Source organism: Camelus dromedarius, chromosome 6 (assembly GCF_036321535.1).
Source record: "Camelus dromedarius isolate mCamDro1 chromosome 6, mCamDro1.pat, whole genome shotgun sequence".
NCBI lineage: Eukaryota > Metazoa > Chordata > Mammalia > Artiodactyla > Camelidae > Camelus > Camelus dromedarius.
The window spans coordinates 46,507,633-46,522,931 of NC_087441.1; the positions used below are offsets into that span (position 1 = coordinate 46,507,633).

The window sequence follows — 15,299 nt, forward strand, 5'->3', positions numbered from 1 at the left end:
GCTCAGAAATTTTGAAAGCACAAGAAAACACAAACACATTCTATCATCCATCAGAGAACTGATGATGTTGGAGCATTGTGTAGCCACTGAAAATTCTACGGTACATTAGTGAGAAATTAAGAGTAAAAAACCCCAAGTAACATCTAAGTGTTCTTATTTTAAATTGAGGTATAGTTGCTGTACAATATTATATGTTTCAGGTGTACAACATAGTGATTCACAATTTTTAAATGTTATACTCCATTTATAGTTACTATAAAATATTGGCTGTATTTCCTGTGCTGTACAATATATCCTTGTAGCACCCAACACAGGAGCACCTCAATTCATAAAGCAAATATTACCAGGCATAAAGGGAGAAACTGACAGTAACACAATAATAGGAAGGGACTTTAACACCCTGCTTACATCAATGGACAGATCATCCAGACAGAAAAGCAATAAGGAAACACTGACCTTAAGTGACACATTAGCCAAGATGGATTTATATATATATTATGTCCCAAAGTAGCAGAGTACACTTTCTTTTCAAGTGCACAGGATAGATCATATGCTAGGCCACAAAACAAGCCTGACTTGCTGAAGAAATCAAAGAGGAAATCAATAATACCTGGAGACAAATGAAAATAAAAACACAATGATCCAAAATCTATGGGACACAGCAAAAGCAGTTCTAAGAGGGAAGTGTATAGCGATAAAAGTTTACTTTGGGAAACAAGAAAAATCTCAAATAAACAACCTAACCTAATACCTAAAGAAGTTAGAAAAAGAAGAACAAACAAAATGCAAAGTTAGAAGGAAAGAAATTATAAAAATCAGAGTAGAAATAAATGAAATAGAGACTAAAAAAAAAACAATGATAGAAAAGATCAATGAAAATAAGAGCTGATTCTTTGAAAAGATAACAAAAATTGATAAACCTTTAGCCAGGCTCATTAAGAAAAAAGAGAGTCTAAGTCAATAGAATCAGAAATGAAACAGGAGAAGTTACAATGGACACCACAGAAATAAAATTGATCATAAGAGACTACTACAAACAATTATATGCCAATTAAATGGACAGCCTAGAAGAAATGGAAAAATTCCTAGAAATGTACAATATCCCAAGACTGAATCTGGAAGAAATACAAAATATGAACAGACCAATGACCAGTAATGAAACTGAATCAGTAATTTAAAAACTCCTAACGAAGAAAAGTCCAGGACCAGATGTCTTCACAGGGGAATTCTGATAAACATTCAAAGAAGAGTTAATGTCTATCCTTCTCAAACTATTCCAAAAAATTGCAGAGGAAGGAACACTTCTGAACTCATTCTGTGAGGCCACCGTCACCCTGATACCAAAACCTGAAAAAGATATCACACACACAAAAATTATAGGCCAATATCACTGATGAACATAGATGCGAAAATGCTCAACAAAATACTATCAGATCAACTCCAACAATGCATTAAAAGGATCATACACCATGATGAAGTGGGGTTTATCCCAGGGATGCAAGGATATTTCAATATCCACAAATCAATCAGTGTGATACACCACATTGACAAATTGAAGAATAAAAACCGTATGGTCATCTCAATAAATGCAGAAAAAGCTTTTGACAAAATTCAACATCCATTTATAATAAAAACTCTCCAGAAAGTGGGAATAGAGGGAACATACTGAACGTAATAAAGGCTGTATATGACAAACCCATATCTAACATCATACTCAATGGTGAAAAGCTGCAAGCTTTTCCACTAACATCAGGAACAAGACAAGGATGCTGAGTCTTGCCACTTTTATTCAATATAGTATTGGAAGTTCTAGCTACAACAATCAGACAAGAAAAAGAAATAAAAGGAATCCAAATTGGAAAAGAAGAAGAAAAGCTGTAACTGTTTGCAAATTACATGATACTATACACAGAAAATCCTAAAGATGCCACCAACATCTTAATATTCTTATGAAAATAGTTTTGACTGTATGACCTCCATTCTAGGGGCCCTGGACCACATTTTGAAAACCACCGTTACAGATAATGAAATAGACACTTGGTAGATAGTCACCAAATCAAGCACACAGAACAGGGCTCTGTACACCAGGGCCAGGCCAGTGTCCCAGTGAAATTCTATAGCCTTGTGTCCCCCCCCCACCCCTTTTGCTGATGACAAAGAACAGTGGACCCTCTTGGACCCTTACCCTTCACCTACCTCCTCCCTCAGCTGCAGTGCTTGTGTGTGACTGAACAGCAGCCTTGGAATGCAGCTTCGCTCAAGCGCCTTGTTTCCTGACCTTGGAGGCAGGCATGTGACCACCTGCAGGGAGCCTAGCCCCAGCCTCCTCCTCAGGCCATGCTGGCAAGGTTTGTGGGAACTGGCTCTAGGGCAGAGGCTATTTGGAAATGGGATTTGGGGCCTGAGACTTTGAGAGGCTCCACTCAGCACCCTGCACAGTAGTAGAGCTTAGGAAAAGCATCCTGCTTGGTTAACAGAAGGGCTCAGCTGTTGCCCGTCAGAAGGGCTCATAGGTTGTGGGGTCAGTGGGATCCCAGGCAGGCTCATTCTGCCTCTTGCATCTCACTGACCTTCAGTATCACAGATCTCTGCCTCGAGTTGGCAGCATTATAACAGGGGAGAAGGCGGCATCTCTAAAGGTCTGGACCAAGACTGAGAGAAATGAGACAGTAGAGAAGTGGGATGGGAAGAGTCTACCTTGGACTGAATCTTACTTTGGTTGCTTGGCAGGCATTTGCTGACTTACACTTCACAACCACACTGTGAAGTGGCTATTATTATCTCCACTATACGGATGCGGGAAGTGAGGCTCAGAGAGGTTAGTTCACCTGCCCATGGTCACACAGCTAATATGTTGTGGAGCCACACTCTATTCTGTTTTACTCAATGCCCGTGGTCTTAACCATTCAGCATACTACCCAGGAGCCCTCACCTAGAAGGTTCCCTTTGAGTTTCACATCCCTGCCTTACCCAATTTGGGAAGGAACCATCCAGAAACACCTATCTCTCGTGAGATATGACAGGTAACAAATGTGATGGGGCAGAAGATGGGACATATGCTTTTCTTTGAAATCTTTATGAAGTTTTATTTTCAGGTAATTCTATACAAAATGAATTAGATCCAGTCTCACCACTTCCATTATCACCTCTGGGGAACTAAGGAATTTAGGTTCAGATCAGAGACATGACTGAGAAAACATTAAATTAACAAATCCTCAGGGTCTCTGGGACTATGGGCTCTAGGTTGCTGTGATGTCAGCAAATCACTGATGATTCTCTGTGTGACTTTTTTTTTTACACGTCATCTGCAAAAAATTTTGGACTAAAAGTTTTTTCTTTTTAAACAAAATAAAACAAAACAACAACATCAAAATTCCCCCAGTTAATCCCAAACTCCGTATTAAATTCCAAATGTAATGTAAGTGGTAAGACTGAGTCTGCTTCATTTTGTATAGAATTACCTGCAGAAAGACTTCATTAAGAATTCAGTGGTGATTAGTGACATGTTGATTTTTTTTTTTTTTTTTTTTTTGGCAGCAGAGTTGTTTTCTGACACACTTGTGCAGGAGGATGGCACAATCTTTCACATTATGTTTGGTTTTCACAGGATGTGCATAAACAAGGTCATTTTTTTTGCAAAAATATTCCAGGGCTTTATCAGTTTTCCCAAGAGCTTGAGCTCAATCCTTTGATATTTAAATGATCTCTTTTGAAGCACCTGTCTTGTCATCACCCACAGACTTTCTCTTCAATTTTTGGCTGGTGTAGTTTCCCCAAATTCTCATTTGTTAGTGGCTTCATGTGTCTGATTTAAGCAGTCTGCCAATAACACTTTCAGCCACCTCACGAGAAGTTCATATTTCCCAACAATAGCCATCTTTATATTTTTGAACAGGCACTTGCAAAACCGTTGACAAAGAGCACAACATTCTTACTTTAGGGGAGCTGGCTTGTGTAAAAAGTGGGGGAGGGATGGCTGAGGAGGTGTGACATAGAAAAGTGGTCAGTTCCTTTAGTGAATATCTTTGTTTTGTGATGACTTTTGCTTTCTCTGTGCAGCCTCACAAGTGAAACTTGGGTAGTGAATGCTCACATAACAAGGACCATGGGAAAGTACCCAGCTACATTTTTAGACAAGGAAGAGCAAACAGGTATCACCCTGTCTGTGTGCCAGCTCTAATTGGTTGCTAGTTTTTATCTAGAGAATTTTGTTAGGAAGGATTCTGAAGCTCTGTTTCAGTCTTACTAGGAAGTGTAGTACGACTGATTAATGGTGTCTGGTGAGGTGTGGGAGGGGTTGAGTGGCAGGCTGTGTGCTAACACAGCTCACACCAAATACTCAGCAACTGCCAATTTTTTTTCTCTCACAATGTGGCAATGTTGGGAGAGGTTTTTCTAAAAATGAAAAATTATGAATGTTACTCAGAAGTAGTTCACATCTGACAAAAGATAGGTAGAAACCAGAGTTGGCTGAAAATTTATGCCGGTGGCACCTGCTTGGCAGCTTGGCCAGCCAGATGGTAAATAAAGAGGCCTTTTGTTTATTGGGAATACTCACGACATTTTTGTTGTGATGATTTTTGCTTCTCTCTGCTGTCTTGCAGTTGTGGAAATGCAGATGTAAAACAAGGACATGAGATAAGGCAGAAATGTTACTTGTTATTCTAGCTCAGACTCTGGAGTCAGAGAGAGCTGGGTTTAACTCCAGCTTCAATACTTATTGAACTGTATTGGGAAAGTTACTAAATCTGTCAAGACCTCAGTTGCCTCATCTGCAAAATGGAAATAATAATAGTAGGCACCATGTTGGATTGTTAAGAGGACTGTGAGTGTGCGTGCAACAATTTCCCTCTTCCTGCGATAGGGATAGCACGTATCTCCCCCAGGAGAGGGGAGTGATGCATAGTTAAGGGTAATGCCTGCAAAGTACTCAGAGTTTGAATGCCACCAAGCCCGCATATCAATGTCTTGCCCCTGGGGTCACCCAGACATCACTGAAGCCACAGAGAGAATTTAGAGATACAAATAAGGCGGGTGAGCCGGCAGAGCTACTGCTCAGGATTCTCAGCTGTCTCCTTCCTGCTTCTCTCCAGAAGTGTGTTTGTTATTCAAGCAATACTCTCATCTCCACTTATTATCTTAAAAGCGAATCAGATGATACCAGAAAATACAGCATTCTCAGCATGCCTAACCTTTGCTGCATTCTCTTAAATGCTATTGTTTGAGAGAAAGTTTTTTTTTTTTTTAATTCAAGTCTATTCAATCTTTTAGTTTCAACCTTCTCTGTTTCACTCAAGCTAAGAGTATGCTTATTCTCCAGTCTGGGTGACTGGAATCTATGCTTGGTTTCATTTAAAAAACAAAACAAAACAAAAAAAAGAGCAGGGAGGAGGGGGAATAGAGGGGTGGGGAGGGAGAAAGAGAGGTTATTTTATAGTCTAAAAGTCAATAGTATGTTTGTTTTACCATCTTGTTTTGAGATTTTTTCTTGTTGACATGAAGAGTTAGATTTTTCCAGGGTGAAAAATCAAATGACTCAGAAGCAAAGGTGAGTGAAAATCAAACAGGTCACAATTTAAAATATCAGTGATGACTTTTGCAGTCAGAAGGGTAGTAAGAGAAATGATGTGAACATTGATGACTCTCCTAACATTTAAATTGTCGATGATGATCCTTTGTAAATCTGGTTCACTTGTGATTTCATCTTAAAGTGTGGGAGCATCAATTACAGGCAGATTGGAAGGCACTGGGAGAGACTGTGTGCCTTCTGTGCATCAGGGTGATGATTTCAGGTTACCGTCTTCAGGGGTCTTAAGAGAGGTGGTGCTGGCATCTCCCATCCTGGGGCTCTGTCACTTTCTTGCTGGAGGATGTTGCGCCATAGCTCTGAAAGCTTTAGTCTCCTGGACTGTAACTCTGGGGTGATAGTGGCTACTATCAGTCAGGCCAGGCTAAGCTGCGCTGCTGTGCTTCCACTTAGCGATGAGTAATGGATTGTAATTAACACTCAGCGTTTTATGGTTTACTGTCTCCATTTCAGAAAATAAAAGGCTTGTCCAGGGTCACATGGCAATTGGGACAGCCAGGATTTAAGCACGGCTTTGGATGAACAAAATCCCTTTCTCAGTGAATCTTACAGGTAGGAAGCCTACGTGCCATGAACAGTTACTGCTCAATGAGACTGAAAGCGAAGTAATTAGCTCGACTGCATAGTGCAGCTTCTTTGGAAAAGTAAGCAAAAGGAAAATTACTTCTATGCGTATACCGCCAAGCACAAGTTTCAGAAGAGGCCCATTACCCTTTGTTAAGTGGAAAAACACACATATATATGTTTTCTTTTACATTGCTTGGGGTTCCTTTGCATGAACTATAATCAGAGGGGCCTTGGCCTTCTGTGGGCAAAGGGTGAGAATGTAAGACGGCATCTAGAGGGAGAGGCACCTGTGTTGTCCTTTGAGTTGAGACGCTGAAGCCAGGCCCTCTTCCTCTGCCTCTTCATTACTGCCTACGCCACCTTGATGCAGCCCAGGAGCTGTTGCTAGATCTCCTGCCCAGTGAGTGGAAGTGGGCACTGAGCTGGCTGTAACCTCACTCTTTGTTTAAAGCCAGCCAGCACTTAGCTATCAGTCCATTTCAGCTCTTCTTTTTTTTTTTAAATGATCTTAATTTTTATTTATTAAATCTTTCTTTCTTTCTGTCTGTCTGTCTTTTTTCTTCCTTCCTTCCTTTCTTTTCCTTTCTTTCTTCCTTTCTTTTTTCTTCCTTCCTTCCTTCCTTTTCCTTTCTTCCTTCCTTTCTTTTTTCTTCCTTCCTTCCTTCTTTCTTCCTTTCTTCCTTTCTTTCTTGTACTGAGGATTGAACCTAGGACCTTGTACATGCAAGCACATGCTCTACTACTGAGCTATTACCCTTCACCCCTCCAGTTGCCTAACCTCCTCTAAAGCGGTGCTTTTCAAATTTTAATGTGCATGTGAAGCTTTCAGAGATCTTGTTCAAAGGCAGATTCCGGTTTGGTAGGTCTGGGCTAGGGTCTAACACTCTCTAGTTATAACAGGCTCCTGGGCAGTGCCAATGAAGCTGGTCCTCAGACGGCACTGATTACAAATAACATTTACCAGCTTTTTTGGCCAGGGCAAATGGAGCATCTTAAAGCCACATAGTTCTAAGAGATTTTTTTAAAGTAATAGTAAAATAATAAACTCTGCCAACCATGCACAAATAGTTTATTTAATGGTCTGTTCTTTAAAAAATGCTCCTCCCATCCCCAGCAGGGTCCTGAGGACGCATTTAGGGTCACTCACCAGGCCACGATTTGTTGCTGGACTCTCTTGCCTGTGTTTTATTCACATCTGCTTGTATTAGCTTTTACTTAGTACTTCAAATGTGGGTTTCTCAGAGAGCAGTGTCTTTAGGTTTTTAAAAAAATTTTTTTATTGAAGTGTAGTTGATTTATGATGTTAGTTTCAGGTGTACAGCAAAGTGATCAGTTACACATATACATACATATATATTTTTTCTTTTCCGATTCTTTTCCATTATATGTTATTACAAGAAATTGAATATAGTTCCCTGTGCTCTACAGTAGGTCAGTGTCTCTAACTTGATCTCCAGATTAGCCATCAGCCACTGACGGAGGGCAGATGAGGCTGACATTCTCCTGTCTGTGCCCTGCAGTGGTAGTCTTGGCCTTGGTAGCTCTCTACAGTTGTGAACTTTGGCTTATAGAACCATGGTTTCCTGACCAGGGGCTTGGCAACCCCCCTCCTTGACATTGGTGACAAACTTCATCCTGCACTTGACAGTCCAGGACACATTGTCTTACAGCTTTCTCCATCTGGCTGTTTCTGCAAGTCAATGGGCTTTGGCTGCCACCAGGCACTCTGAAATGTTAGCTCAGTATTTTTCCTGTTTTCATTTCCTTTCCAGCAGATCTAAGCGACTCCTGGCCACTTCTGTCAGTCAGATAGGAGTGTCCCTTCATGGGGAGATATGGGAGGTTCAGTTCCTTCAAGAATTTTTTTTTTTAACCCAACCCCCGCCCCCATCCCCGCTGTGAACAGCTGAAAATGCAGCAAGATGCTGGAAGATCCTTAGAGAGAAATCTGGAATATGACTTTATGGACATTGTCCAAGTATCCTTACTGAGTCTCCAAGCCATGATCAGTACCTTCCCACCACTGTTCAGATGATACCCACTGCACAGATTTGGGAAGCTCTGTGGGTCTCAGCACTGTACAACCCAGGGGATGGAGAAGGAAGGCATCAGGTAAACTCCCCATTTGGTCTTTAAGGCCCTCACACGACACTGGGCGCCCTGGTCACCACCGACCCTGGAGATGGGTCTGTGGAGGGCCTTCCTGTAGGTCAGTAGCATCACTGGATGGACTGGTGCAGGGACAAGGCAATTAAAAAAGAGCTTCCCGTCAATCACCAATACCTGTCACTTCTTCACAATGCTTTCTGTGTGCAGTCTCTCCCCTCTTATCCTGCTGCCGGCCCCCACCTTGGTTCAGCCCTCCTCCCTGTGCCCCTCTTTCCATGCCTTGAGCCCTGCAGCCCCTCAGCACATGCCTGCAAGAAAAATCTCCTCAAAGTCCTGCTGTCCTTGTGCTTCTTCTCTGCTTGGAAACCAGAAATAGCTCCACACTGCCGGGGAGATGGAGCATGACTTCATCCGGCCACGTCAGGGGGCTCTGCAGTTGGAGCTCCCCATTGGTCAGCCTCTCTGCCCACCACTTGCGGGGTCCACCCAGGTCCGCCTCTTCTCTGAGCTCCCTGCCCCTCTGCGGCTGGGCTTCAGGACTCCCTCTGCCCAATTTTGTTCTTTGGGTGCCTTCAAAGCACCCTGTCCTTTCCCTTCCTAGTACCTGGCACAGTGGTCATGAAAGAATTGATTGTGTAATTATTGTCTGTCTTCCTCCACACACTCAAGCCCTGTGAGGGGGGCACTGTGTCAGTCTGCCAGGCTGCCATGACCAAACACCACAGACTAGGGGGCTACACAACAGACGTTTATTTTCTTACACTTCTGGAGGCTGGGAGTCCAAGACCAAGGTGTTGGCCAGTTTGGCTTCTCCTGAGGCCTCCCTCCTTGGCTGGCACATGGCTGCCTTCTCCCTGTATCCTCACATAGTCTTCCTTCTGTGCACCTGCATTCCTGCTGTCTCCCTGTGTATCCAAGTTTCTTCTTGTACGAGTTATCGAATGCAAGTTCACATGCCCCATGAAGAGCTGAGTCCAAGCAAACAGAGATGTCGGAATTTGGAGCCGAGAAAGTTTATTAGAGGGCCAAGCAGGCAGAACGGTGTCTCATGCTCAAAGCCCCCAAACTCCTGGATGATTTTCAGGGAGAAGTTTTTACAGGCAAAATGTGGAGTGAGGGCTGCAGGTTGCGTGACTTTCTTCTGATTGGTTGCTGTGAGGTCACAGGGTGGTGCTCCAGGAATCTTGTGCTCAGCCTGAAGTTGTCATCCTCCACCTGGGCAGGGGGCCTTAGTTCCTGCAGAAGAACTCAAAGATACTGTTATGTATATCCCTTCAGGAAGAACCCAGGATCCTGCTTTAGTTGCTGCACTAGCATTTCTTGATTGCTCCTCCTGTTTCTTTTTCTTTAATACTTCTTTTTTTTTTTTTGGTTTTATTTACTCTTTTTTTTGGAGGGGGGAGGTAATTAGGTTTGTTTGTTTGTTTGTTTGTTTGTTTGTTTTGATGGAGGTGCTGGGGATTGAACCCAGGACCTCGTATGTGCTAAACACGTGCTATACTCTTCTCCCTTTCCCCAGCTCCTCTTTTCTTTCTGCATTCCTTTACTTCTCTGACTAGTAACTGTCTGAATCTGCTCTTTGGTATTCAGGAAGGTTGAGGAGGCTGAAGGCTTTTTCCTGCCAATAAGAAGTGGAAAGGCTTTTGTGCCCAGGAGGGCCCCAGAGGGTCCTGCTGGGTTTTATAAGGACACTAGTCAGATTGGCTGAGGACCCACCCAATGGCCTCATTTTAATGTAATCGCCTCTTTAAAGGCTTTATTTCTAAATACAGTCACGTTCTGAGTTACTGAGTCCATTCCAAGAGTTCAACATATGAATTTGAGGGAACATAGCCTGTAACAGGCACTACCTTTCTCACTCATGTGTCCCCAACTCCTAACTCCATGTCTGGTTTCTGGAAGGCAAGACTCTACATGGATTTGTGGCTGGAATGATTATATGAAAGAAGTTACTGTCTGTCCCTGAAGTGTCCTGCCCCTCACCCACCCATCATTTGAGGCCTGGGTCCAGTCCTGTCCAACCTGACAGGCCTCCCCAAACCTGGCTGACTTCTCTGAACTTCTCGACGCTGTGCACAGGTCCTGTTGCTGACCCTTTCAGGGGTTTTATCTGTGACCCCTTATTTGGAGTGGATGCCTGGAGCTGCGCCTCCAACGGACCAGGCACAGAGAGGCTGCTCCCTTCTCCCAAGCGAACGTGTAGGTGATTTTCCCTTAGGAACCATCTGGGTCTTCCATGTCATTGAAATTGTCATTGAAGAGGTCCTTGAGGGAGCTCCAGCCAGTCCAGGAGAAGGGCCCACTCGCACCCACCCAGCCTCCCAGCACAGAGCTAGAAGAGAATTGGGGGGTTTGGGTACTTTAACCAATACACCGTGTTTTCTTTGTTCTGGATCTCATCTCAGACCAAGATGGGAAATACCATCTACTCATCAGCCTTTCCCAATAACAGACTGATACACTTTACTACCTCAAAGCATCTCAAGTCTGTGTGGATTTTGCTTTGTTTCCATTCCATTCTTCTCTTGCCAGCCCTGGGAGTGTCTCCTGGGACTTAAAGAGTTAAGGTTGATTATGCCTTGTACACATTCCCCAGCAACTTAATTATTGACCCAGCTTGTAAATCATTCATAGCTTTCCAGAGGGATCCGTATACCTCTGCTGGCAGCAAACAGTACCCTTGGCTATTTGTGGAATGGAGGTAGGGGTCAGGCAGGGTGTGAAAAATTAAAAAGAACAACACTTCCTTTCCTCCCTGAACTTTAATTGCCTCTTTAAGTAAGGCCAGTGCTTTCTTCCTTTGCCACCTGCTCAGAGGACCTCAGTTAAGTGCCCCAAGAGCTTTAGTTTCACTCACCATTCTCTATGCCATGCCACCCGCAGGACACCAGGTGACTTCTATGTCATCCAGGAGTGAAGTGGCTGGGACATTATCTTGCCTGGAGTCCCTGTGGGTTACAGCCAGGGCTTTAGGAATGTAACATCTTAACAGTTGAGTAGCTCTTCTAGTCGTATCCCTTCCGGGCTGGCTAAGAAGTAACGGCATTCAGCTGGCCTGTCAGTGAGGCAGTTAGGCGGGTTTGTGGTTAACCAAGGCCACACACCCAGTAGGCAACAAGATGGGGTTTACACCGCAGGGCTGGAGGGGGCACCTCTGTGGTGTCATGTATCAGCCAGGCCTACTCACTTTCAAAGGAGAGGAGAGGTCCCATCAGGTCTCACGGCTGGCGATGGGTTCAGCTTCAATGCCTGTGAAAACAGACACCAGAATAATCAAAGCGCTGCATTCCTGTGTCTAAATAGCTAATCACCACTCCTTTCAAGGAGCAGAAACCACAGGTGACAGTCAAGCCCTTAGCTGTATGGTTCATTTGCCCCAAGTTCTGTGGCTCTCAGAGCTGAAAGCAACCTTAGGGATGTCTCCATCCATCTCACAGACAAGGAAATGGAGGCTGGAACGTGTCCTGGATTGTTTCAGGTCATCACGATGGAGTTATCTGGAACCCAGGTCTGTGGTCTTCTGTTCCAGTGCTTCGTCCCAATATTCCATGAGCAGTTTTTCTCAAATGGGTTAGATAAGTCTTCTTTCCTTAAGAGTTGCAATTAATGCAAGCTGAAAGTCAGCCTCCGCCATTCAACCTAGAAAAGAAATGAATGGCAAGAGGCTTTTCAAGGTAAACAGTCGAATATTTAAAATGCCAAAAGATGATGTCATAATTTGCCCTGGCTAGAGACAGATCTTTCTCCACTTGCTCAGTGAATGCAGTCTGGTTCCCAGTCAGCTCCAGCCAAGCGTGTGAGGAGGCACATTCCCCCTCGGGGGAAACCACTGCAACAGTTGGGCTGCTACTTTGTGCTTTAGAATTTCTTCTTTGTTTCCCTTAGATGTGCAGTGGCGCATTGGTGTGGGGTGGGGAAGGCTCCGGGAGAAGAGATCTGCTGGGAATTTTTAACAGGCTTTGAGTGTTTTACAAGCATTTAAAAAAATATTTAATTCATTTATTATTGTATTATTTAATTATTTTATTTTGGCAGGTGGGAGGGGGGTTTATTTATTTTTAGAGGAGGCACTGGGGATTGAACCCAGGACCTCATGCATGCTAAGCATGCGCTCTACCACTTGAGCTTTACACACACACCCCCCCCCCCCCGTTTTACAAGCATTTTTGCCAGCCGCACTACAAGGTGCGGCATTGTGATGGCTTGTCCCTTTATAGAAGCTTCTAAGAGCCCAAGATTCAAAATTAGACTTGGCAGGCAGGCAGCTCTCAAAACCTTGTTAGTAACCAGCCACCGCCTTCTCACCAACCTCATTCTTTTCACCTTTGGAGACCATGTGGTAGAGCCAAGCAAATCCTTTTTCTAAAGTCTGCTGTCGCTTGTTACCACTTTTGGTTGCTTGCTTTTCATAGATTAATTAACTCATTAAATATTGATAAAAATCCTACAAGGTGGATTTTCTCATCCCCAAATTTTCAGATGAGCCAACTGAAGCTCTGAGTGGGTAAGTGGTTTCCCCAAGAAAATAAATAGCAGCACCACTAGGGCTGCCTTTAGCCTACGATGCCTCTTTCACAAAGTGCAGTGTCCCCTCGTTGAAAACAAAACCCCAAAACTTTTGACCTTAATATAGACCTCTGCTTAGATAGGCAGGCAGAGAATGTTGCTGACTGTCAAGAGAATCCACACTGTGTGATTTTAGAGTCCTGTGTCTGTAAGTTGTGTGTGCGTGTGTGTGTGTGTGATGGACTGACTGGTTACCCCTAAAATCCATATGCTGAAATCCTAACCCCAATATGATGACATTAGGAGGTGAGGCCTTTGGGAGGGTGTTTGGGTCATAAGGGTGGAGCCCTCATGAATGGGATTAGTGCCCATATAAAAAGACACATGAGAGAACTTGCTTCTTTCTTTCTCTTTGCCATGTGAGGACCCAGGGAGAAGGTGGCCATAACCAGGAAGAAGGTTCTTCTCAGAACCTGACCCTGCTGGCACTTTGATCTTGAATATGTAGCCTCTAGAACTGTGAGAAATAAATATTTCTACTGTTTGAGACACCTAGCCTATGACAATTTGTTATAGCAGCTCGTGCAGACTAAAACTGCACTGTAGTGCGTCACCACTCTCCTGCCAGGATCAAGTCCTTGTCTCTTGAGGATGAAGTCACTGGCTGGGCTGCAGGGCTCTTCAGCTTTTTTGCAGGGCAGAGCTGTGGGCCCTTGAAGCACAACGCTGGGCTGAGTTGTTTGGAAGTTAGGTTGCAGTTGGGGGCATTTTATTTGCTTCCAAAGGCTGCACATCTTGCCCTGGCTTAGCAGTTCACAGAGGGAAGTGTGAGTTCTGTGTAAGGGAGGCCTTTACCCACACTCAGGTGAAGGAAGCTGCCTGAATGCCCATTGGAAATGCCACTTCAGACATAGGTTCCTGCTATTCTTTCTCTCCACACCTTTCTGGCTTCCAGTAATTTGTGGGGGCCCCAACCCTCTGAGAGAGGAGAGTTGGCCTCTCTCCTCTGCCAGTTTTGATGCCTCTGCTAAGCTGAGCAATTGAGATCAGCAGACCTCATTCCTCAAGGGGTCCCTCCCCAGACCCAACCTGGATCAAGGAAGTAAAATCCTGCCCCAGTGTGTGTGCACAATAAGAAGATTCTACTTGAAATTTTGATTTAAAACATTATAAAATTGGTTTCACAAATGTTGGAACATTCGTTTGGCTCTAAAAGCTGGCATAGTTCCTGGGATTTACGAGAGATAAATTACATGATGTTTTCCCCTGTTCAGTTTAGGGTGTAGCCTTTATGTGAGGGAGAACATTGTTTTATCTGACCTTCTTCAAGTTAATTTGTCTCTATTATTCACATTGTTAAAGGTAAGAGAGATAATTGGATGTATCTATATATCTATATCTGTATATCTATATATCAGCATTTATAGTTTATTATTGTTATTTTTATATGGTGCACTTATTAAGACGAGTTTTATGTAGCCCCCTCTTAATTTTCGAAGCATGAGCTGTTTAACATCTTATATTCACTTTCTTACAATAAAGAAATAATACATCAACCAACAGAGATGATTGTAAGATACACTTTTTATGAATGTGTGGCCCGGGATTCATTTCTATCTCAGAATTGGGTTCCCCACCCTGATCTCAGTATAAATTAAGTTCTCTTATCTCTCTTTGGCAGGGAGGATGTTCAGTGGAATCAAGATTGTTCTGCAACCTCCCTCCCTTTCCCAGATAACAAAAATAATGCTGTCATGCCTGTCCAATTTCCTCCCTCCTTCCCTTCCTAAATGGGGAATGGCTTTATTCCTTTTTTAATTACTGGAGAAGGGGTTGTATCAAAGTACACAATCAAGAGACAGAAAAAGAGAGGAAGGAAAGAGAGGGAAGACCCAAGTGTGGGACTCGGTTTGGAAAAAGGCATGGGGAAATTGCGGCCAGAGATGCTTCAGAACAAGTGCAGCCTGCTATGAGTGACACGGGTAGATAAATGTTGCAGTGTGCTGTATATTGGCCTTCTCTTCATGGTTTCCAAGAACCTCAGCTAAAGAATGTGAGTCTTTGAAATTCCTTCTTATGATGGACTGTATTTCTTTGACACCATTCTGAAACTGAACCACATGGATCTCGGCTTCATATAGGTTATATGCGAAAAAATATTCCTGCGTCTCCTCCATTTCTAAGGCTTCCTAGCACTTAGCTCCACTTCAGAGGCACAATACTATGATCTCACCGCTTCATGATTTGACTATCCTGAGGTGGATCACAGTCCTTTGGACGGGTCTACAAGAAGTCTAGATAGAGTTCAACTCTACTTTAACTAATCTGATGAATCTGAGAGGTATTGTTTTAGTACCATGAGTGAGAAAATTTCTGATCAGATTATTTTAGATAGTGAGGATCTGTGGAACTTACTCCAAACGTATCGACTAGAATTATATTTGTTAGATAATAAACGTAGCCAAAACAGGTTTTCAGAGGGAACAGTGATTTTGCTGGTGTCCTTACAAATTGTGTGCGTGTCTGTGTT

General features: G+C 43.4%; 1 long non-coding RNA gene across 3 annotated transcripts; it reads right to left on the reverse strand.

Moving 5' to 3' along the window:
* Positions 1-7,423: 7,423 nt before the first annotated feature.
* On the reverse strand, positions 7,424-12,100 carry LOC116154367 (uncharacterized). 3 transcript variants are annotated; one of them, XR_004138244.2, is made up of 4 exons: positions 11,673-12,100; positions 11,451-11,512; positions 11,121-11,211; positions 7,424-9,499 (listed from the first exon to the last, which is right to left on the reverse strand). It is a non-coding gene; the product is annotated as an uncharacterized LOC116154367 (long non-coding RNA). The 3 variants fall into 3 exon arrangements; XR_010381454.1 differs by having other exon boundaries at positions 7,424-9,510; XR_010381453.1 differs by having other exon boundaries at positions 11,121-11,318.
* Between the last annotated feature and the right edge of the window lie 3,199 nt (positions 12,101-15,299).